Source organism: Gekko japonicus, unplaced genomic scaffold (genome assembly GCF_001447785.1).
Source record: "Gekko japonicus isolate JY-2015 unplaced genomic scaffold, Gekko_japonicus_V1.1 scaffold1065, whole genome shotgun sequence".
Classification (NCBI taxonomy): domain Eukaryota; kingdom Metazoa; phylum Chordata; class Lepidosauria; order Squamata; family Gekkonidae; genus Gekko; species Gekko japonicus.
Genome location: NW_015172589.1, coordinates 312,672 through 335,875, shown reverse-complemented (window position 1 = coordinate 335,875; position 23,204 = coordinate 312,672).

Sequence of the window (23,204 nt, the reverse complement as noted above, 5' to 3'; positions counted from 1 at the left end):
AGTTTGAGGTCGAGCTCGAGGGTGTTCACTCATCAGTACTCGCTCTCAACAAGTATATAAGCTGATCTTGCAACAACACCAAATTAAACATTTTTGGTCTTCTTGACTCACAAGGAAAATGAGCCCGTGGAGCTTCTCTGGGACATACCAACTTCTCAGGGAAGTGAGGAGCTCGAGACAGAGTTAATTAAAGCTCTAAGTTACACAATTCTCAGGACGTCTATGCACACATTATCTTTTATTAACATTCCAAGACACACTGTTGATATTTAGCTCTGGGCGGTTTTGAAAAACCACCCCTTACATCAATGGCTTGATTAAGAGATCATTTTCTGGAGTTAAGGCATGGTATAGACTGAGATAGGCCACCAAATGAGAAGGGAGCACTCACTGGAGAGGACCCTGATGCTGGGAAAGATTGAAGGTCAAAGAAGACGGGGACGGCAAAGGATGAGATGGTTAGACAGTGTCATAGATGCAACGAACACGAAGTTGAGCAAACTTCAGAGGACAGCGGAAGACCGGAAGGCCTGGCATGATCTGGTCCATGGGTCACGAAGAGTCAGACTCGACTGCGACTAAACAACAATAGACTGAGAGAGCATTATCGTCACTTCACTTGGGGTGAAAAATAAAAACCACGCAATACTTTTCAACCCACAGTGTGCAGGCCTTTGAGTCCTCTGTAACTTTTCATCAGGCTGGAGTAGGGTTGCCAGGACCCCGCTGGCCTATAGCGGGGGACAGGGGGCATCGGGTTGACAGATCCAGGTTGAGAATTTCTTGGAGATTTGGGGATGGAGCCTGGGGAGGACAGGGACCTCGGTAGGATGCAATGCCCCAGAGTCCACCCTCCAGAGCATCCATTTTCCCCGAGGGGAACTGATCTCTGTAGACTGGAGATCTGCTGTGATTCTGGGAGAGCCCCAGGCCCCCACCTGGAGGCTGGCATACCTAGGTTGGGTGTCAAAAGGCAAGAGGGAGATTTCAGGTCTAGGTCCAGGTCTTAAGGCCACATGTCAGCGTCTTGTGCTGCCTGCCAGGAAGACTTAAATCATTTGGGCAGATTTGGCATTGAGTCATACTGTCAGCCATTCCTGGTGCAACTGTTCATCAAACGTTACCTGATTCCATGTTAAAATCTTGCCCTTAGACAGCACGGAACGGTGAGTGTGGCTGGGAACATTATGTGGTGGGAGATGCAATGAAATCACAGCCGACATGCCGTGTTCCCTCTAAGCTGAGTTAGTGTGAGCTAGCTCACCGTTTTTTAGCCTCCGGCTCACACATTTTTGTCTTAGCTCAGGAAGGATGGCCCAGGAGCCAACTCATTTATGCAGTAGCCAGATCGCTCGCTCACAACGTTAATGCCAGTAGCTCACAAAGTAGAATTTTTGTTCACAAGGCTCCACAGCTTAGAGGGAACATTGCCGACTTATGGCGATCCTGCAGGGTTTTCAAGGCAAGGGACATACAGAGGTGGTTTGCCACTGCTTGCCCCTGTAAAGCCACCCTGGGCTTCCTCGGTGGTCTCCCGTCCAAGGACTAACCAGGGCCAACCCTGCTTAGCTTGTGGGATCTGACGAGGTCGACCCAGCCTGGGCCATCCAAATCAGGACTGTGACACTACACAAATACGCCCTTTTTATTTCTTTTTGCTGTCATCCTCCATTGGAATCACTGTGACGGCCGGTGTTTCTGATTTGCTCGTTTCTTTTTACAGCAGCTTAACAGGACCCCTATGGCATCCATACATTCTATGCCATCTATATGCAATCCATGCAAAAATAAAAAAATTAAACGTTCAGAGAATTACTGAACAGGACTAAGGCCGTGCAAGGAGACAGAAAATGTGAAAATAAGGATTCGCGTGTTTGATTCGCATAAGCAAAACTCAAAGAGGGGTTTTTTGATTTATGGGACGTTTGCAATCACCATCTTAGCAGCTGGCTGCCGAAAATGGAATCCATCAGTCGAGAAGAGCATATATAAATCAGAGGAAGAGCAATAAGTATTAAGCACACTGCAAGCTGGCTGACTCTTCTCTGGAAGAGCATGTCCAGGCTGGATTACATTTTGGAGAAAGGAACGTATTTCAGAAGGTTCACTGGGTAGTGGGTCACAGCCAAAAAAGGGAGCATACAGCATTCAGTGTGGGTTAGGGCCCCTTCACATAAGTAAGGCTGCCAACTCTGGGTTGTGAACAGTGTTCCCTCTAAGCTGAGTTAGTGTGAGCCAGCTCACAGTTTTTTAGCCCCCGGCTCACACATTTTTCTCTTAGCTCAGGAAGGATGGCTCCAGAGCAGACTACTTTATGCAGCAGCCAAATTGCTCACTCACAACTTTAATGCCAGTAGCTCACAAAATAGAATTTTTGCTCACAGGACTCCACAGCTTAGAGGGAACATTGCCTGTGAGGTAGGTGGGGCTGAGAGAGCTCTGACAGAAACTGATCTTTTTCAAGAACAGCTCTGACAGAATTATGGCTTGCCCAAGGTCATCCAGCAGCTGCGAGCTTTGTATGCACAACTTTGCTTGGCTCACCTAGGGTTAGGGAAGTTTGGGAGCAGAGCCTTGGGAATGCAGAGTTTGGGGAGGGGAGATACATCAGCAGGGATGGGGTACCATAGAGTCCACCGTCCAACACTACCGTTTTCTCCAGTGGGCTTATGCACTTTAGTCTGGAGATGAGTTGCAATTCTGGGCTCAGCCTGAAGGCCAGCAGTCTTAAGGTACACCAGTTTTTTGTATGATGCAATGGCTTGTGGCTGAACAAGTGACCCACCTCCACTGAAAGGAGCATGGCGCATGCGATGATATGGAAGCTCATACCAGGTGGGAGGGGCGGGGCTGGGGCCAGGTGACATCAGTGGAGATGGGGAAACCAGTTGGGGAGGAAGTGCTCAAGACCCTATGCAGGATGGAGAGAGAGAGAGAGAGAGAGAGAGAGAAGGGCAGACCCAGCAATAGAACTCGAGACTGAGGAAGAGGGACATGGGTGAGGTCTAACCCCCCTATCCTCACAATTCTGAGGCCACACACTCCAGCTCTGCAGAGAAATCACTCCCTGGAGCCACCTGGCCCTCCAGTGGGAGACCCTGGGAAGCCAAGGCTTGACATGGCTCTTGTTAGTATTTGGGTGGGGGGGACCACCCAGGAAGACCAGGGTTGCTACGCAGAGGAAGGTGATGGCAAACCGCCTCTGTTCATCTCTTGCCTCGAAATCCCCATAGGGTCGCCATAAATGGATGGCAGTTTCCACCAATGATAGCTTTCCTGACCACTCCCCCTTGCTTCTCTGTGACCTTGTCTCCCGGCTTACAACATTGTATAGGCTTCTGCTCGTCTGGTCTCCTGTCCTTGAATCGCAACCTAGAACCTGGCTCCTGGTTCCCCCTCCCAAAGTCTGCTCCCCTTTTACTGGAGGGAGAATCCAAGTCATGTGTTGTCCCTCCTGCAGTCGGTCCCCAGACAATTGTCCCAAGGACTGTCTGTCTGAATCACATCTGAAGAGTTTCAATAGCTCCATCCAATCCGGTTTTAATCACCCCTCTGATCTTGGAAAAATTGGTAGTCTTAATTGAACTGATGAAAAATAATATTCAGTGCTGCAAGATGAGAGTCCTTTTAATCATGCTCTCCTAGCGGCGGATGCGGCTGAATATTACCAGGCAACATCCCCCTGTTTAAAGAAGGAAGCTGTTAAATATCTCTTGGGGTTTCAGAGAAAAGGAACATACATTTCTCGGCTATTAAATCTGACATTTCCACTCGCCAGCAATGGGAGATCTGCTTTGGGGGATTTGGAGCTGATAGGAAACGGTCTGAGTTTGGCTTTGTGCGCGGGATTCATAAGGTTAACTTGCTTAAGCTTCGATAATGCTCTCGACTCTGCAATCCCAGCACGGTTATTACGGCACACCAACTTTGATTTCCCAGCTCCTCAAACTGCACGTACAGCAAAGAACTCACATCTACTTAAAACAAGGTAAAGATGATTTGCAGGTGGGGGGGGGGAGAGGAGATCCAATTTCAGGACTCAGCCTTCCGACTGAGCGCCCCATTGTTTATTGCATTTCCTTGACCGTCTCAAGTCACAGAGGCAGCAAAATGCCGCGTCTCCTCGAAGAAGAGATAAATGTACGTTTTGCAGAATCAGGACGCTTTCTCTGTGTCAGCAGCCCAGCATGCTGGCGGCCACAGGAGAATGGGGGCCTGAGATGTCCAGACCTCACCCCCTACACACCTGTGCTCTTCAGCAGGCGTACCTGTATGTGGAAGGGGTATGTATAACAACACTTGACCACTTAAGCCTAGCATCAAAGCCTCAGGAGAGAATGCTGTAGATTGTACCCACAGTTCACACAACCTCCAACTTCATAGCCACACCAAGGAATCGTTCTGCTCCAAGCAAGTGTGCCACCTCCATTCACAGAAGAAGAAGAAGAGGAGGAGGAGGAGGAGGAGGAGATTGGATTTATACCCTGCCCTTCACTCAGAGTCTCAGAGAGGCTCACAAACTCCTTTCCCTTCCCCTCCCCACAACAGACACCCTGTGAGGTAGGTGGGGCTGAGAGAGCTCTGACAGAAACTGCTCTTTTTCAAGAACACCTCTGACAGAACTATGGCTTGCCCAAGGTCATCCAGCAGCTGCGAGTGGAGGAGTGGGGAATCAAACCCGGTTCTCCCAGATTAGAGTCCGCGCACTTAACCACTACACCAAACTGGCTCCATAGGCTCATGCCTGGCCAGGAGTGGTCCCAGTCTAGGAGGGATAGATGTAGGCTACAGTTGTAGGCTATTGCCCGTGCCACTGGGAGCTAGCCAAGCTACTGCAGTATGTTGCCACCTTCCTCAATGTGCTGCCCTTTCAGGGTGGCTCTGGTAGAGAGCCAGTTCTGCTCAACCTATTCAGCAAGCAGGCAAGCATTGGTGTTCAGTGAATCTGCTCTTCTGATAGCTACGATAGCTAAGTAGGACCCTCTTGTTTGGAGGCACTGCTCCTCTGACACCAGTTCATAGGAGACTGCTGTTGTTTTCATGTCATTCTCTGGAAGGGTTGCCAGCTCCGGGTTGGGAAACACCTAGAGATTTCGAGAGCTGAACCTGAAGAGTTTGGGGCTTGGGAAGGGGAGGGACTTCAGTGGGGTATAATGCCATAGAATGCGCCTTCCAAAGCGGGCATTTCCTCCAGGTGGAGTGATCTCTGTCACCTGGAGATCAGTTGTAATCAGTGTTCCCTCTAAGCTGAGTTAGTGTGAGCTGGCTCACAGTTTGTTAGCCTCCGGCTCACACATTTTTGTCTCAGCTCAGGAAGGAAGGCTCCAGAGCAAACTGACTTGTGCAGCAGCCAAATCGCTCGCTCACAACTTTAATGCCAGCAGCTCACAAACTGGAATTTTTGCTCACAAGACTCCACAGCTTAGAGGGAACATTGGTTGTAATCCCAGGAAATCTCCAGCCACCACCTGGAGGTCAGCAACACGACTTGCTGGCCAGTGCAGAAGGCAGGATGTGGGATGAAATGGGCTCTCCTGACATTTTGGAACACAAATATTCTCCCCTTGGCCTTCGACAATGTTCTCCTTCCCTGATTGGCCTCTCTCTAAGATTTATTCAAGGGTACCAAGGGCTCCTTTGCAAAACCAGTGCAGGGTCATTCATGACCGATGTAGACTGAAGCTCTTCAGTGGGGTATAATGCCATAGAATGCGCCTTCCAAAGCGGGCATTTCCTCCAGGTGGAGTGATCTCTGTCACCTGGAGATCAGTTGTAATCAGTGTTCCCTCTAAGCTGAGTTAGTGTGAGCAGGCTCACAGTTTGTTAGCCTCCGGCTCACACATTTTTGTCTCAGCTCAGGAAGGAGGGCTCCAGAGCAAACTGACTTGTGCAGCAGCCAAATCGCTCGCTCACAACTTTAATGCCAGCAGCTCACAAACCGGAATTTTTGCTCACAAGACTCCACAGCTTAGAGGGAACATTGTAATCCCAGGAAATCTCCAGCCACCACCTAGAGGTCAGCAATACGATTTGCTGGCCAGTGCAGAAGGCAGGATGCGGGATGAAATGGGCTTTCGGCCCGATCCAGAAGGGCTCTCCTGACATTTTGGAACACAAATATTCTCCCCTTCTTGGCCTTCGACAATGTTCTCCTTCCCTGATTGGCCGCTCTCTCCGATTTCTTCAAGGGTACCAAGGGCTCCTTTGCGAAACCAGTGCAAGGTCATTCATGACCGATGGAGACTGAAGCCATAATCATTGAGAGCCAGTCTGGCGTAGTGGTTAGGAGCACGGATTCTAATCTGGGATGTATCTGCGGCTGCTGGTGTGACCTTGGGTCAGTTACAAGTTCTTTCAGAGCTGTTCTCTCAGGAGCAGTCCTCAAAGAGCTCTCTCAGCCCCACCTGCCTCACAGGGTGTCTGTTGTGGGGAGGGGAGGGAAAAGGAGATTGTAAGCCGCTCTGAGACTCCTTCAGGTAATGAAAGGTGGGGTATAAATCCAACTTCCTCCTCCTCCTTTGTCACATCGTACTGCATCCCATCAATTCCCTTCTGAATTTCTGTCTTCTCAATTAACTTGCACAAGGTAATTCATGACTGATGAAGATTCATACAACCAAACAGGAATTTAGCCAGCGTCCTGTCTTGTTGTGTGTCTTTTTTTTAGCTTGTATATCCCTAATGGAAATGTCATTTTGCTACCGTATGTTTTCTCTCTCCAAATTGCTAACTTTGGGGGATATGCCATTGTAGTTGTATGTTATTGTAATTGCTATCATTGTAAAAACCTTCTTGATGATGTTTCAGTTTATTGTTATTATTGGCACACTATGGTGTTTTCTTTAATTATTTTTTGCACTTTTGCAATTTTTGAATTATGTATGCACCTTTAATATTCCTTTCTACAATTATTCTGTAATTACTCTCAGACCTCTGGTACTCAGGTCCCTGCCACACAGCAGGAAAAAAATGGGCCGCGGCGGGATCCCACAGATCCCCTGAGCCGCGGCGCTGTTGCTCCCTGGCACGATCAGATGCTGGCGAGGAAGAGACAATCGGTAGGGGGAGGCTGCCGAACTGCGCATATGTGAGCATGCACAGTTCGACCGGGGGCCGGGGATGCGCCGGCAGAAAGACACGCCGGCGATCCCACGGCCGGCATTGATGCAGCCTTTCAGAAAGAACCACCTCGGTAGGTGGTTCTTTTTTACTGCTGCGTGTTGGGCAGAAGGGGCGGATCGGGAACAGGCACGCAACGCTTCCCAGATGTTGCGGTGGGATCGCACCCATTTGCTGCGGCCCCGATCCGTCCCTCTCCCGGCCCAAAACCTCTCATGTGACCGGGGCCTTAGTAGCCTTTTTTTCTGTTATTCAGAAGTTTCCTACCTTTTTTTTTTTGTCATTCTTCATTTCTCCTTTGCAAAATCACCAGATTCTCTTCTCCCCAGCAACTTTTTCACAGGTAGCCATGTGCCATTTTATAAACCCCTGCCCTCTTCAGAAAGCTAGGCATTATTGTTCAGCCAGGCTTGTGTCGTTTCCTTTTTTTTCTTTGTGTGTGTGTGTGTGTGTGCTTGCATGCCTGGAAGTCATGGCAACTTTTAGCAACCTGGACATTTTTCAGAGAGGTGGCTTAATATTGCCAGCCTCTGCGTCCCAGCCCTGGCATTCCTTGGAGGTCTCCCTTCCAATTACTTGCTAGGGGCAGCCCTGCTTAGCTTCTGATTCGATTGGGCTTGCCTGGGCTATCCAGGTTAGGGCAGCTTGTGTCATTTCTTGGCACACGCCCTGAGCAGTATTACTAATCTTATCTAAATCCCCACCCCACCCCAAGTCCAACGAAACTTTCCTCGGAGCCCTCAATCTGTTTCAATTTTCATATGAGGCAAAACTCAGCAGCAAATCCTAAGATGCCAGAGGTATGCAAACTCTTCCCACCCTCTGCAAGAAATGTTGCTGATCTTATCAAGAATAGATATGATTCTGGAGTTTCAAATTGTTTCCTAAAGGGAATTGATGTATTAGGCATTGCAAACTGACAGAACGGCCCTTGTTCTTGCTGCTTTTTAAATCCCAGTTTCTGTGCGGAGCTCTGCATGCAGCTACAGTTTTCTGTTCTTTCAAGTTTAGTCCTTCTCTCAGTAGTTTCAGCATGCACATGTATGCCCCTGATGAAGCACTATTAAAAACCCCTCTTGATGTGACTGTACGATTGCTTCCCAAACGTTCCTTTACAATGTTTCACTCACACACAGGTGTACTTGTGCATATTGATACAGTCACCAGGAATTATATTATAATTAATGTATTAATTATTCTTTGTCGTCTGCCTTTCTCACTTGGACTCAAGGCAGATTACACAGAGCGTCAATACAACTGACAGATGGGATAGCCAAAAACCAATGGAACAGGGTTAGAGACATAGAACCAATCAGAAGTCTGAAAACAGAACTGAAGCAAAGTGTAAGTCTTAACACGGCACATTCAATGATTCAAAATTCCATAGGTAAAGGTTCCCTGCTCGAAAGCCAGTCGAATCCAGGTGCTCATCTCCGTTTCAAAGCCGAAGAGCCAGCGCTGTCCGAAGACGTTTCCGTGGTCATGTGGCTGACATGACTAAACACCAAGGCGCACGGAACGCTGTTACCTTCCCACCGAAGCGGTACCTATTTATCTACTTGCAATTTCTTGCTTTCGAACTGCTAGGTTGGCAGGAGCTGGAACTAGAGACGGGAGCTCACTCCGTCATGCGGCACACTCAGGTCTCGAACTGCTGAACTACTGACCTTCCACAGCCTGCAGCAAAATTCCATAGCGGCATCCTCGTTTCAGCAAGCCAAACACAGTAGTAGAGACCGCAGTCTCTGTTAATCGCTCCAAGTAACTTTGTGAATCATTTCGTGCACTGCAACTCTATTGCCTGCGTAGAAAAGCTCTCTTGAATAACTCAATTTTGCATAGTTTGTGGGAAACCAGGAAAGCGGGACCTCCTCAGTCAGGCCATTCCACAAGGAGGGGCCACAACAGAGAAGGCACTGCGTACGGGCAGTTGTTGATTTTGCCCATTTGCAGGTTGATGCCTGCAGAAGACTAGCAAAGCTCTTGGGGCGGAGCACAGGGGAAGAGGCAGTCTCGCAGCTAGGAGGGGCCAAGGCCAGGAAGGGCTTTGTATGAGAAAGCTAACACCTTCAAGTGAGACTTAAATTAAATTATAAACAGCCCCCCACAATGCCCCTGCATAGATCTATGATGTGGCCTCATTTGGAATACTGTGGACAATTCTGGTCACCGTATCTAAAAAAGGGCACTGCAGAGCTGGAAAAAGTACAGAGAAGGGCAACCAAGATGATTAGGGGGTTGGAGCAGCTTCCCTATCAGGCAAGGATGAAGAATCTGGGACTTTGCAGTTTAGGAAAGAGACAACTAATGGGAGACAGGATAGAGGTTTATAACATTATGCATAGGCTGGAGACAGTTGGCAAAGATAACTTTTTCTCCCTGTCCCAAAATACTAGAGCTCTGGGGCATCCAATGAATTTAATGGGCAGCAGGTTCAGGATGGGCAAAAGGAAATACCTCATTACACAGAGGGTGATTAAAATGTGGGATTCGCTGCCAGAGGATGGAGTGATGGCCACAGGAATAAATAGCTTTAAGGGGGGGACAAGAGCCAGTTTAGTGTAGTGGTTAAGTGTGTGGACTCTAATCTGGGAGAACCGGGTTTGATTCCTCACTCCTCCACTTGCACCTGCTGGATGACCTTGGGCAAGCCATAGTTCTGATAAGAGCTGTCCTTGAAAAAGAGCAGTTTCTGTCAGAGCTCTCTCAGCCCCACCTACCTCACAAGGTGTCTGTTGTGGGAAGGAGAAGGGAGAGGAATTTGTAAGCCGCTCTGAGACTCCTTTGGGTAGTGAAGGGTGGGGTATAAGCCCAATCTCTTATTCTTCTCTTCTCTAGATAGATACATGGAGGACAAGCCTATCAATGGCTACTAGCCATGGTGACTGTGGGGAACCTCCACCTCCAGAGGCACTAACCCTCTGAATCCCAGAGCCAGGAGGCAACATCAGGGGACCTCCAGAGGAACTTTGTGGCCACTTTGTGAGACAAGGTGCTGGACTAGATGTACAACTGGTCTGATCCAGCAGCGCTTTTCTGATGTTCTTAATGCCAGAGACCGAGACATTCCTTTTCAGTTTTGAATGAGGGGGGAAAACACACACAAGAAAGCTGAAATCTGTCCACAAGAACCCCTAGCCTTCTCACACTTTTCATTTAACTACTGAAAAGCACCCTATAATTAATCATTCGATTTCACATGCCAAGGAAGCACAAAGAGAAACCCCATCAGCACCTAATTACTAAGCATTATCAGGACTTTGAAAAGACACCAGGTAAATTTCGCCTCCCAGGAAATTTAACTGTCATCTTAATGGCAAAGAAACCAATAAAATGAGGTTGGTGGTTTTTTGTGGGTTTTTTTTTTAATGTTCTCCGAACACTGAGAGCCTCCGGTGATTTCTCCAGCTACAAGGCAGGAAGGGGACAGCAAGTTTAGCTCACAACGGATTAAGGATGGTTTTCATATATATTTTTTATCCCTTCTCTTTTGACTTGAAAATGTCCATTTCAATTTTCTTCTCACTGGCCCATGTCAAACGCATGCGTCTTTATTTTTGCGCTAATTTCCATTTCCTTGCACTGAATTTTCTTGCAAAATGTCCCCCTCCCCCCATTTATTGACACATTGTCTGTGTGTCAATAAATCAGTATCATACATTCGGCACGGAAATGTCATCCGCCATATAAATCGCATTGAAAAGCAGAAACATGTATCCACATGATACAAACTAGTCTACCAAATAGCCGAGATCTAAAACCGTTGACAAACATAGAAATAAATATGAAAAGACATGGAATAGGAGTCCTTCTCTCCTCCATATATTAGTCAAGGAAATTAGCTTCCTGCCAGGTTCACAGGGAATGATCCAATCTGACCCCTTGCTTCTAAAACAGCATAGTGCCATGGATCATGCTGTGGCTATTAGCTTGTTGCCTTTGCGCACACATACACACACAGCGAGAGCTTTTACATTGGTGGTGGACAATGCCATCAAGTCACAGCTGACTTATAGCGACCCCCTAGGGGTTTCAAGGCAAGAGATGTTCAGAGGGGGTTTGCGATTCCCTGCCTTTGTGTCATGACCCTGGTATTCCTTGGAGGTCTCCCATCCAAATACTAGCCAGGGCCGACCCTGCTTAGCTTCTGAGAGCTGACGAGACTGGGCTAGTCTGGGCTATCCAGATGCAGAAATGTGTCAGTAAACTATCACCAAAAAGTCAGTCCTGTGGTTAATGTATAGATGTGGTTTTGCACATATGAATCTGGCGTCTACCAAACCAGACCACTGGCCCATCACGGTCCGTATTGTCTACTCAGACTGGCAGCGGCTCTCCAGGGCCTCAGGTGGGAGGCCTTTCTCATCACCTGCTACCTGATCCTTTCAACTGGAGAAGCCGGGGATTGAATCTGGGACCTTCTACATGCCAAGCACAGGCTCTGCCACTGAGCCACAGCATGCTCGCCATTTTTTAATCCAGATTCTTTATTGTGTGTATGTGGTATTTTACGGATGTACAAGAGGGCTCTTGTGCATCAGTAAAACATTGCACAAACAAAATGCAATGCAGCTGTGCGTATGATCTCATCAAGACAATACTGGTTCTCTACAGTGTTTCATCAAAGCACATGCATGCACCTATGTTCGGGTATGCATCAGTAACATGGAGGATGATGTCAACATACTGACATTTTGCAGTCTTTGGACAGCGCTGGCTCTTTGGCTTTGAAACGGAGATGAGCACTGCATCTCCAAAGTCGGACTCGACTGGCTTTCGAGTAAGGGAACCTTTACCTTTTTAGAGTACTGGAATGGGATATAGAATCATAGAGTCACGGAAAGTGCCATACAGGCCATGCGGTCCACCCCCCTGCTCAATGCAGGATCAGCCTAGAGCATCCCTGGCAAGTGTTTGTCCAGCCGCTGCTTAAAGACTGTCTGTATGGGGGAGCTCACCACCTCCCGAGGTAGCTGATTCTACTGTTGAGCAACTCACACTGTAAAAAAGCTTCAACAGTACGTGGATAGAGAACTGCCAGAAGTACAAGCTGGGTTTCGAAGAGGTAGAGGAACTAGAGATCAAATTGCCAACATTCGCTGGATTATGGAGAAAGCAAGAGAGTACCAGAAAAACATCTACTTCTGCTTCATTGACTATGCTAAAGCCTTTGACTGTGTGGATCACAACAAACTATGGCAGGTCCTTAAAGAGATGGGAGTACCAGACCACCTCACATGTCTCTTGAGAAACCTGTATAAGGGCCAAGAAGCGACAGTTAGAACCGGATATGGAACAACTGATTGGTTTAGCATAGGAAAAGGAGTACGACAAGGATGTATATTGTCGCCTTGCTTATTTAATATATATGCAGAGTACATCATGCGAAATGCTGGCCTGGATGAATCACAAGCGGGAATTAAGATTGCTGGGGAAAAGATCAACAACCTCAGATATGCAGACGATACCACTCTAATGGCAGAAAGTGAAGAGGACCTAAAGAGCCTCTTGCTCAGGGTAAAAGAGGAGAGCGCAAAAGTGGGCTTGAAGCTCAACATCAAAAAAACTAAGATCATGGCATCCGGCCCCATCACTCCTTGGCAAATAGAAGGGAAAGTCGTGGAAGTAGTGACAGACTTCACGTTCCTGGGATCCCAGATCACCACAGACTGTGACAGCAGCCATGAAATTAAAAGACGCCTGCTCCTTGGGAGGAAAGCGATGGTGAACCTAAACAGCATGATAAAAAGTAGAGACATCACCCTGCCAACAAAAGTCCGCATGGTCAAAGCAATGGTATTCCCAGTAGTCATGTATGGCTGCGAGAGTTGGACTATAAGGAAGGCCGAGCGCCGAAGAATAGATTCTTTTGAACTATGGTGCTGGAGAAGACTCTTGAGAGTCCCTTGGACTGCAAGAAGATCAAATCAGTCAATCCTAAAAGAAATCAACCCTGACTGTTCCCTGGAAGGCCAGATAATGAAACTGAAGGTCAAATACTTTGGCCACCAAATGAGAAGGGAGCACTCACTGGAGAAGACCCTGATGCTGGGAAAGATTGAAGGTCAAAGAAGACAGGGACGGCAAAGGATGAGATAGTTAGAGAGTGTCATAGATGCAACGGACATGAAATTGAGCCAACTTCAGAGGACGGCGGAAGACAGGAGGGCCTGGCGTGATCTGGTCCATGGGGTCGCGAAGAGTCAGACTCGACTGTGCGACTGAACAACAACAACAACACAGAATGCATCAAGTCCAAAGTAGATATCCAGCACTTTTCCTAGGTATACAGTGTTTCAGACCTGGTCCTTCCTCAGGAACAAAGAGCCACAATAGAAAGTCTCATTCCAATTTCTTTACAAGACAATATTGTTCAGTTTCTTTATGGGCCAGGTCTCCTAAGCTTGAAAATGCACCTCTCAAGGTTGCTACTATATAGAACAGGACCAAAAAGGCCTCCAGAACGGTATACAATACTCCAAGTGCGGGCTGACTTATGAGAAACCTGGATTCAAATCCCTCCCTCTGTGACAATACAGGGTTGCCAACAGGTTACCTGAAGATAAATGTCCTTTCCGTGTGTGTGTGAGAGAGAGAGAGAAGTGGTGTCAAGTCACTTCCAGCTTAGGGCAGCCCTATGAATGTCCCTCCAAACATCCTATCATTAAGACCCTTGCTCAGGTCTTGGAGACAGCGGACTGTGACTTCCTTGACTGAGTCAAGCCATCTCAAGTGGGTCTTCCTCTTTTCCCACTGCCTTCAACTTTTCCAAGCATTATTGTCTTTTCCAGTGGCTTTCCCTTTACTAGACGCTTAATGTGTTGAAATGGGCAGCCAAAGCTCTTCGTGGTGTATGGAGATAAATCCCAGTCAGCTGATAAATAACATCTCCTTAAGCCTCATGAAAGGGAGAGCACATTTTCCTCTAGGCTAGTTGGAAGCCGTAATCATAAAGCTTAATGGGTTATTAAGGGCCAGTCATTCTCTTTCATTCTCACCGACCTCACAAAGGAAGGAAGAACAATGTTGGCTTGTAGGAAGGGCAAGATAGAAAGACACTTACCATTTTATGACCCGAAGCACTGTTGCATTGGTTATCACAGTAATCCTTACGACTAGAGTTGCCAACCTCCAGGTGGCACCTGGAGATCTCCTGCTATTACAACTGATCTCCAGACAAGACAGATCCCTGGAGAAAATGGCTGCTCTGGAGGGTGAACTCTAGGGCAATATAGCACGCTGAGGTCCCTCCCCCTACCCAAACCCTGTCCTCCCCAAGCTCCAACCTCAAAATCTCCAGGTCTTTCCCAATTCAGAGCTGGCAACCTACTTACAACAGCCCTGTAAGGTTGGCCAGTACTGTTATCCCCGCACTGCTAATCGGAAACTGAAGCCAAGAGAGAGTTGTCTGCCTATGATGAGATGCTGAAATGAGATTTGATGGACAATTTCCCCCATTACAACTCTTATGTCTTGGGCTGCAAGCCAAACCGCAGTGATACCCTTCTGAGTCTGTTCCTGTCAGCCGTCTTAGAATGGTGTCACTTTGCCCAGGATTGCACCGTGAGCCACTAAGCTATACCAGCACCACTGCTGAAGTGTTTAAAATTAAAAGAAACAAGTCTAAATTTTGATTTTACACCCCCTTGATGCATTGCTCTCCAGTATTTCCGATAATTAATATCATTTTAAAATGAACAGCTATGGAAGATGAAGAAGAGGAGGAGGAGAAGGAGGAGATGGGACTTATACCCCACCTTTCACTCGGAGTCTCAGAGCAGCTTACAAACTCCTTTCCCTTCCCCTCCCCACAACAGACACCCTGTGAGGTGGGTGGGGCTGAGAGAACTGACAGAAACTGCTCTTTTTCAAGGACAGCTCTTGTCAGAACTATGGCTTGCCCAAGGTCATCCAGCAGCTGCGAGTGGAGGAGTGGGGAATTAAACCCGGTTCTCCCAGATTAGAGTCCACACACTTAACCACTACACCAAACTAAGGGACCACCTCTCCCTATATGTGCCCTGGAGAGCCTTGCGCTCTGCTGAGCAAGATCTTCTTCATGTTGTCCCCAGTCCTCAACCAGGGCCAGGGCTTTTCCTGCCTTGGCCCCAGCCTGCTGGAACATGCTCCCATGTGAGATCAGGGTCCTGCGGGATCTTTTACCATTCCGCACGGCCTGTCAAATGGAGCTGTTCTGCCAGAACTTTGGGCGTCCAGTAAAAAACACGTCGGCCTCCCCTGCTAAAGGTGCCACCTTCATGCGGCTCGGGTTGAGCAAACTCAGAGTCCAGTGGCACCAGTATCAGTGCAGATTGTTATTAAATGCTGTTTTACTGTTTCAATTGATGATCATTGATGATTATTATTATTATTGTTATGATGATGATGATTAATAATAATTGGATTTATTAATCACCCCATCCCAGCTTGTGCCAGGCTCTGGGTGATGTACAAAACACAGTGCCATAAAATGCAAAACACAAAACATTAAATTTACACACAGCCTTAGTAAAAGCTCAGTGTACATAAAAATCCAAGACGGCAATTTTCCTATATTATTATGGGTCCCGGTTCCGGATTACCAGCCCCTTACTCTTCTGGGCAGGGGGAAGGAAACAGAATATGGAGGAGAGAGGAAAGAAGGGTTTATTTATTATCGTGTCTGTGTTGCTGAAGGGCCTAGCTATTGTTGTGATCCACCCTGAACCCGCTCGCGGGGAGAGCGGACTATCCATTTGAAGAACAAATAAATAGATAGAACAAGATTTCGCTTTATGCAAAGTAGGGCTCCGAGCCAACTGCCTGGGAGTTCCAAAGGCCATTCTGGGCATGAGGGGCCGTGAAGGAGAATCAGTAGACGGCTGGAGAGGTGAGGAAACCTTCAGGGTAGGGAGGATGGAGAACCGGCAGCCCCGGGTAGGAAAAGGATGGGAGATAAGCGCAGAGAGCCTGAGTTGGAAGGAAATCACCCTGGCTGCATGAGGAACACAGCAGACAAACTGTTACGTTTCCTGTATTTACCGTTTCATACTAAATAAACAGTAAATGTTTAATGGAGCACACAGAAAAATAATTAGGACCCCAAAAGTAAACTGCGATTTAATCCTACCTACTACTGCATTGGGTGTCAAATCCATAATTAATCATGACATAAAGGGATGGGTGTTAATTAACTATCGTGGTGTTTTATTTGTTGCCTCGACTTTATCCCACCTGGTCCTGTTTTACTGGGGCAAAGTCCTTGTTAAAGGCAATCAGACTCTCCCTCTGGAGTACAGAGTGATGAACAAGCAAGTCCATAAATGAACAGCGGATTAGTTACTTGGAAAACATTAATATTAATTAGCATTCATTAGGCCTCTGTGGCTACTCGCCTGCACATTTTTGCTCGACCTAAAAGCATCACTGTGGTCCTGGGCGCTCCCCATAGGCTGAAACTACAGCATCCTGGGCCCATGATTCCTTTTTTATTATTTAATTTTTATCACATATTACGGGCCCAGGTGCATGGCTCAGAGCCAAGTGCAAGGGGGTTGCCCACAACCTGGCCAGGAAAAAAATGTCCTCTCCGTTTAACAGAGACTTAATGGGGTTCTAGTTACCTCCAGAGGATGCTATTTAACTCCATGTCACGAAAAGTATCCACTGCCCATTTCCACACCAGGGATGCCAGGCTGGAGCATATGGAGCAGAGGTCCATCAGAGGTCCATCAGAGCCACAAGGTATAGATAGGAACTCTCGGTCTGGGGCAAGTGATGCTCTGTATTCTTGGTGCTTGGGGGCGTCAACAGTGGGAGGGCTTCTAATGTCCTGGCCCCGCTGCTAGACCTCCTGATGGCACCTGGTATTTTTGGCCACTGTGTGACAGAGTGTTAGACTGGATGGGCCTTTGGCCTGATCCAGCATTGGCATCTCTTATGTTCTCATGTTCACCATCTCCATTCAGTCCAGGTGGATGCATTGTCTTGAACTTGAGCTCAACTGAATGGAGACCTAGGTCTACTGCCTCTTTACCAATGCGGATTTCTCCATGCCCACTGTCCCTCTGCATCTCACACCTAATCCAATCATTCCTGCTATTGTCATTTGCCTGCTATTGTTATTCGGCATCTGAAGTCACTCCGCATTTCAAGGTATAAGGCCAGATGGACTCACATTCTAGCTGTATCTGAGGAAGTGAGCAGTGGCTCACGAAAGCTCGTACTCTGCCACCAATTTTGTTAGCCTTTAAGGTGCTACTGGACCCTTGCTCCTTTCTCCTGCTACGGACAGACTTAACATGGCTACCCATCTCGATCTAACTCCAAAGAAAGGGTCTTATTCACTCCACTTGAAGATATTCCATTTAATGATCTCTCCAGCATGCGCTTTGATTGGGTATGCGATAAAAATATATATATTCATTGTCTGCAGACTTGGGATTCAGCAAACTGCCTGAGGTGATGAACCAATATAATCATCCTGAGTAATGCAGTTAATATTTTAATTTGTTCGATCTGAGAGACTCTTTGACTCAATATTACTGCATCTTTACTTTTACTTTTATCTTTATTTTTAGGGAGCGGTGGCACAGGTAATAATAATAATAATAATAATAATAATAATAATAATTATTATTATTATTATTATTATTATTATTATTATTATTATTATTATTATTATTATTATTATTATTATTATTATTATTATTATTATTATTATTATTATTATTATTATTATTATTATTATTATTATTATTATTATTATTATTATTATTATTATTATTATTATTATTATTATTATTATTATTATTATTATTATTATTATTATTATTATTATTATTATTATTATTATTATTATTATTATTATTATTATTATTATTATTATTATTATTATTATTATTATTATTATTATTATTATTATTATTATTATTATTATTATTATTATTATTATTATTATTATTATTATTATTATTATTATTATTATTATTATTATTATTATTATTATTATTATTATTATTATTATTATTATTATTATTATTATTATTATTATTATTATTATTATTATTATTATTATTATTATTATTATTATCTTGTTAGGAGATGTTTAGGGCAGCAATACTGTGCATACTTGGTTTGAAAGTCAGCCACAGTTAAGTGGATACACCTGACATGGATGGGCGAGGCTAGTCCGATCTCATCAGACCTCAAAAGCCAAGTAGGGTCAAACCTGGTAAGCATCTGGATGGGGAACCACCTAGGAAGTCCAGGGTCACTACAGAGAGACAATGGCAAACCACCTCTGTTCATCTCTTGCCTTGGAAACCCTATGGGGTTACTGTATGTCAGCTGCGACGTGATGGCAAAAAATAATAATGGATCCACTTCTGAGTTAATTAGGATGAGACTTAAAGGCTTCACACTTCATTGATGGTAAGTTTCATGTAAACCAAGAAACCTCACTGAAACCAACAGGAAGCCATTTCAAAGGGTAGCCGTGTTGGTCAGCAGTACAACAGTTAGATTCGAGTCCGGTAGCACCTTAGAGAGAAAAACAGCCATGTTGTCTTTGTTGTTACATCACTTCCGGGGGGAAACAGAAGAGATATATAGTAGCTCTAGGAATTGCCAGAAACTGTATGGTTTTACCATAGAATTTCTAGCAATTCCTAGAGTGACCCTATGCCAAGTTGAGGTTTTTCCCAGCAGTGACGTTAGGGACCCAGCCACTGTCTTGCTTCCTATATTCCCACCTTCAATCCACTTTGGTGTAGTGGTTAAGCGCATGGACTCTAATCTGGGAGAACCAGGTTTGATTCCCCACTCCTCCACTCCCAGCTGCTGGATGACCTTGGGCAAGCCATAGTTCTGTCAGAGCTGTTTTCTCAAGGACAACTCTGGAAAGAGCTCCCTCAGCCCCACCTACCTCACAGGGTGTCTGTTGTGGGGAGGAGAAGGAAAAGGAGTTTGTAAGCCGCTCTGAGACTCCGAGTGAAGGGCGGGATATAAATCCAATCTCCTCCTCCCTCTTCTTCCTCTTCCTCCTCTTCCTCTTCCTCTTCCACCTGTTGCCAGGCTCAGCCCTAGCAAGAACACTAGCAAGAACATTAGCAGCCATCTTAATAACCACTATCACACAGCTTCTTTTCCCATCCAAGTACTAACCAGGGCCAGCCCTACTTAGCTTGTGAGTTCTAACAAGCCTGGGCTATCCAGAGATGCCGGCTGCAAAAAGGACAGGCTTACTCCCCCTTTCCCGATAGCCCAGTTTCCCATGATCAGTCAAACTTACCATAGTTCACTTTTCAACAGACTTGCATCCCAAAACATCACGATCCCAGGAGGGCTTTTTGGAACATGCGTGCCATCTCTCGGAAGCGACAGCTTCAAAGCCACAGACTCTCAAATAAGAAGCACTCCCCGGAGAACTCTTTCGGAGAGGCAGAGGACAATAAACGCATTTTATAGCTGAATACCACACTTCAGTCACTTCAGTGTGCTCACTTTTATTTTATTTTATTTTATTTTATTTAAGCCTGGAAGCCCACGTACAGTATTTTTCCATCCTCCTGCCCACCGCTGTTCAACGACTGATAAATGCTTAAACTGGATGAAGCCGCCAGGAAAGTCTGGTTGGATCTGACCCGTTTCAGAAGAGAAGGTTTTTTATATATAACCCAATTTTCTCCAGCTTGGAGTCTTAAAGCAGCTTACAATCGCCTTCCCTTCCTCTCCCCACAGCAGGCGCTTTGTGAGGCAGGTGGGGCTGAGACTCCTGAGAGAACCTAGATTTGCCCCAAAGTCAGTCAACGGGCTTCATGTGGAGGAGGAAAGGGGGGAAATCAAACCCAGTTCTCTAGATTAGAGTTCGCCACTCATAGCCAGTTTGGTGCAGTGGTTGAGAAGAAGAGGAGATTGGATTTATACCCCGCCCTTCACTACCCAAAGGTGTCTCAGAGCCACTTACAAACCCCTTTCCCTTCCCCTCCCCACAACAGACACCCTGTGAGGCTGGGGGGGGGGCTGAGTGAGCTCTTTTGAGGACTGCTCTTTCCAGAACAGCTCTTTCAGAACTGTGACTGATCCAAAGTCGCACCAGCAGCTGCACGTGGAGAAGTGGGGAATCAAACCCATGGGGCCACTTCCTCACTGTCATTTTTTTTCACTCATTTGTCCCTATTGCGTTGGGCTCCTCCCCCCCTTTCCCACATGCGTTTTCCTCCCTCTGAGATGAAAGCAAAAAACATTGGGGGGGGGGGGACCCTGAAGCAATAGGGACAAACGAGCGACAAAAAATGGCAGTGCAGAACTGTCCCCAGTTCTCCCAGATTAGAGACCACGCTCCTAACCACTACACCAAACTGGCTCTCTAAGAGTGGCAGACTCTAATCTGGAGATGTGGGTTTGATTCCCCACTCCTCCTCCACATGCAGCCATCTGGGTGACCTTGGGTCAGTCACAAGTTGTCTCAGAGCTGTTCTGGAAAGAGCTCTCTCAGCCCCACCTACCTCACCAGGTGTCTGTTGTGGGGAGGGGAAGGGAAAGGAGATTGTAAGCTGCCCTGAGACTCTGAGTGAAGGACGGGGTATAAATCCGATCTCTTCCTCCTCCTCCTCTTCCTCCTTCTTCACCACTATACCATGCTGGCTTGACCACTGTTGAAAAATGGAGGATGAAATCCCTTTTGGCTACCCAAAAGGCTGTGTTTGAGAGAATAAAGCCCCGGTTGGTCACACGGGCCAGATAACGTGGGGGGTAGGCGTGGCTCTTTGCGCCGGTGCAATTAGACCCGTCAGAACGCAATCAGACACGACGGTGGCACACCGTGGTTTCGTCCGTCAGCACGTGCGCATCAAGGAGGACAGCCGGGGAGAAAGCCATGTGCCGGTGCGATCACACGGAACGATTCCGTCGGCAGCCCATGGGAAACCATTTGCTAGTAGATTTGTTGAGATACTTTTTAACTGTGCAGGTTCTGCGGCATGCCACGGGTTGGCCACAAGTGCGCTACGCTTGCCAGATGTTGCGGTGTGATCGCACCCTGAAAATTCGCCCACCATTCGTGGCTCTCTCGCGGCAAATTCGGCAGGTGAAAGGGGCCTAAGGAGGACAATTGGGTGAAACAAAGCAATTTTTTTAAAAAAAAGCTGGCTGGGATTCTGACTCACTGGGGGGGGGAGCGTCTGTTCAGCCCGAAAGAGCTTCCTAGGGACGCGCGTGTGTGCGCGCCCCGCCAGAACATCACAGGAAGTGACGCACGATGTAGAGCACGTTGGGGCGTGGCCCCAATCATTGGAGGGAAACAATGGAAGCTTTGGTGGATGGGCTCTATGGTATTGTCCTGAGCTCTGGGTGAGGAAATACTTGGGAGATTTTCAGGGTGGAGCATGAGGACGGTGGCGCTTGGGGAAGAGGCAGGACTGCAGCAGGGTATAATGCCATCGAGTCCACCCTCCAAAGCAGCCGTTTTCTCCAGGGGAGCTGATCTCTGTAGTCTGGGGATAATAGCAGGAGATCTCCAGGCCCCACCTGGAGGTTGGCAACCCTAATTATACCCTAGGGTGGACCCTGTCCTTCCCAGGCTCCATCTCTAAATCTCTCGGAGTTCACGAACTGGCAACCCGACCTTCCCTTCCCAGTGGCCAGGGGGGTCCTGGCAACCCTACTCAGGTGGGCCAGGTGCCGTGTCTCTTGGGGGGCAGGTACTGCCTCCCCACGTAGGGCCTCACTACTGGGCTGGCCCAGCACCCGTGGGAGAGGCCATCTGCCTCCCAAGAGAAGTCCTGGTGCGTATAATGGCCAATCCACCCCTGCCTTTCTTTGAATGCCAGTGGAGAGAGGATTGCAGAGGAAAGTAGACAGCAGAAGGAAGTTCACGTGGAGAAATCTACTAGCCCAGGAATGAAGTCTCTGCATAAAACAGACTTAACACTTGACATTTGAAGATGTCTGTACTTGCTACTTAGGGTTCAGGGCACATCTCTCCCTCTCCCTCTCTCTCTCTCTCTCTTTTCTCACGGTCTCAGTGAGCAAAATCGTTGTCTTTCAGGAGCAGCTGTTGGACATGTGTTGTGATTGTCGCTGCCGAGCTCATATTTCTCTCCCTTTGTGTCCTGTTGATGCAGGAGACTTGTCTAGACTCAGGTTGCTAGGCTGAAATTCTAATGGCAGTGGCTTCTTTGAAAACTTCTTCCTTCAAAGGTTCCGGGACTAGTGAAAGGTTGACTGTGACGGCTTGGTGGAAAAGGGAGCTGAATACGGAGTGTAAAGCAGCATGACTTTTTAAGAATAATGTCTTCGAAGGCACCCTTGGAGTATTCAAGACAAATGTCTGTAACGGGCAAACGCTGGACCAAAAAAGGTTCTACAAAGTTTGCAGCATACCCAGCAGTAACTGGGGAATGGCAGCTGTACAGGGCACCTACTGGCTAGTTCCTGTGTTGTCAGCAGTTTTCCACCCAGCAGTCAACCTGCTGGAATCTATCAAGCTGGGCTGCCCTGTTAGTCTGTCTGTAGCAGTAGAAAAGAGCAAGAGTCCAGCAGCACCTTACAGACTAACAAAATTTGTGGCAGGGAGCTTTCGCATAATGTTTATACAGAGAGTGCAGGATTTGTTGATTGCGTTGTCATCCCGCCTTATTTCTTTCAAAGCAGTGTGTATAGGATTCCGGTAGAAATCTCCCACCTGGACACTGATCAGACCTCTTGAGTTTCAGCAAGGCTGATATATTGTGTGCCCTCAAATCAAACCTTGGATTATACAGAAACAATTACCAGGAAGAAAAGGAGCCTCCCAGTCCAAAGGGGATTAGAAAAATGCATGCAGAATGTGTGTGTAAACTGCTGTTAGTCATGATGTTAGTCCATGATCGGAGGTAGTATACCTCTGAATACCAATTACTGAGTACCAGCTGCTGGAGGCCCTTGCGGAACTCCCTTCCCCAGGATAATTCTCTGTCCCCTTCACCAGTGGGTGAAGACCTTTTTGGTTTGCTTTGTGTAGGGGTTTGGTGTAGTGGTTAAGTGCATGGACTCTAATCTGGGAGAACCGGTGTAACAGGCCGGATTCACCCCCCGGCCAGAGTAACCCCGGGGTTACTCTGGCC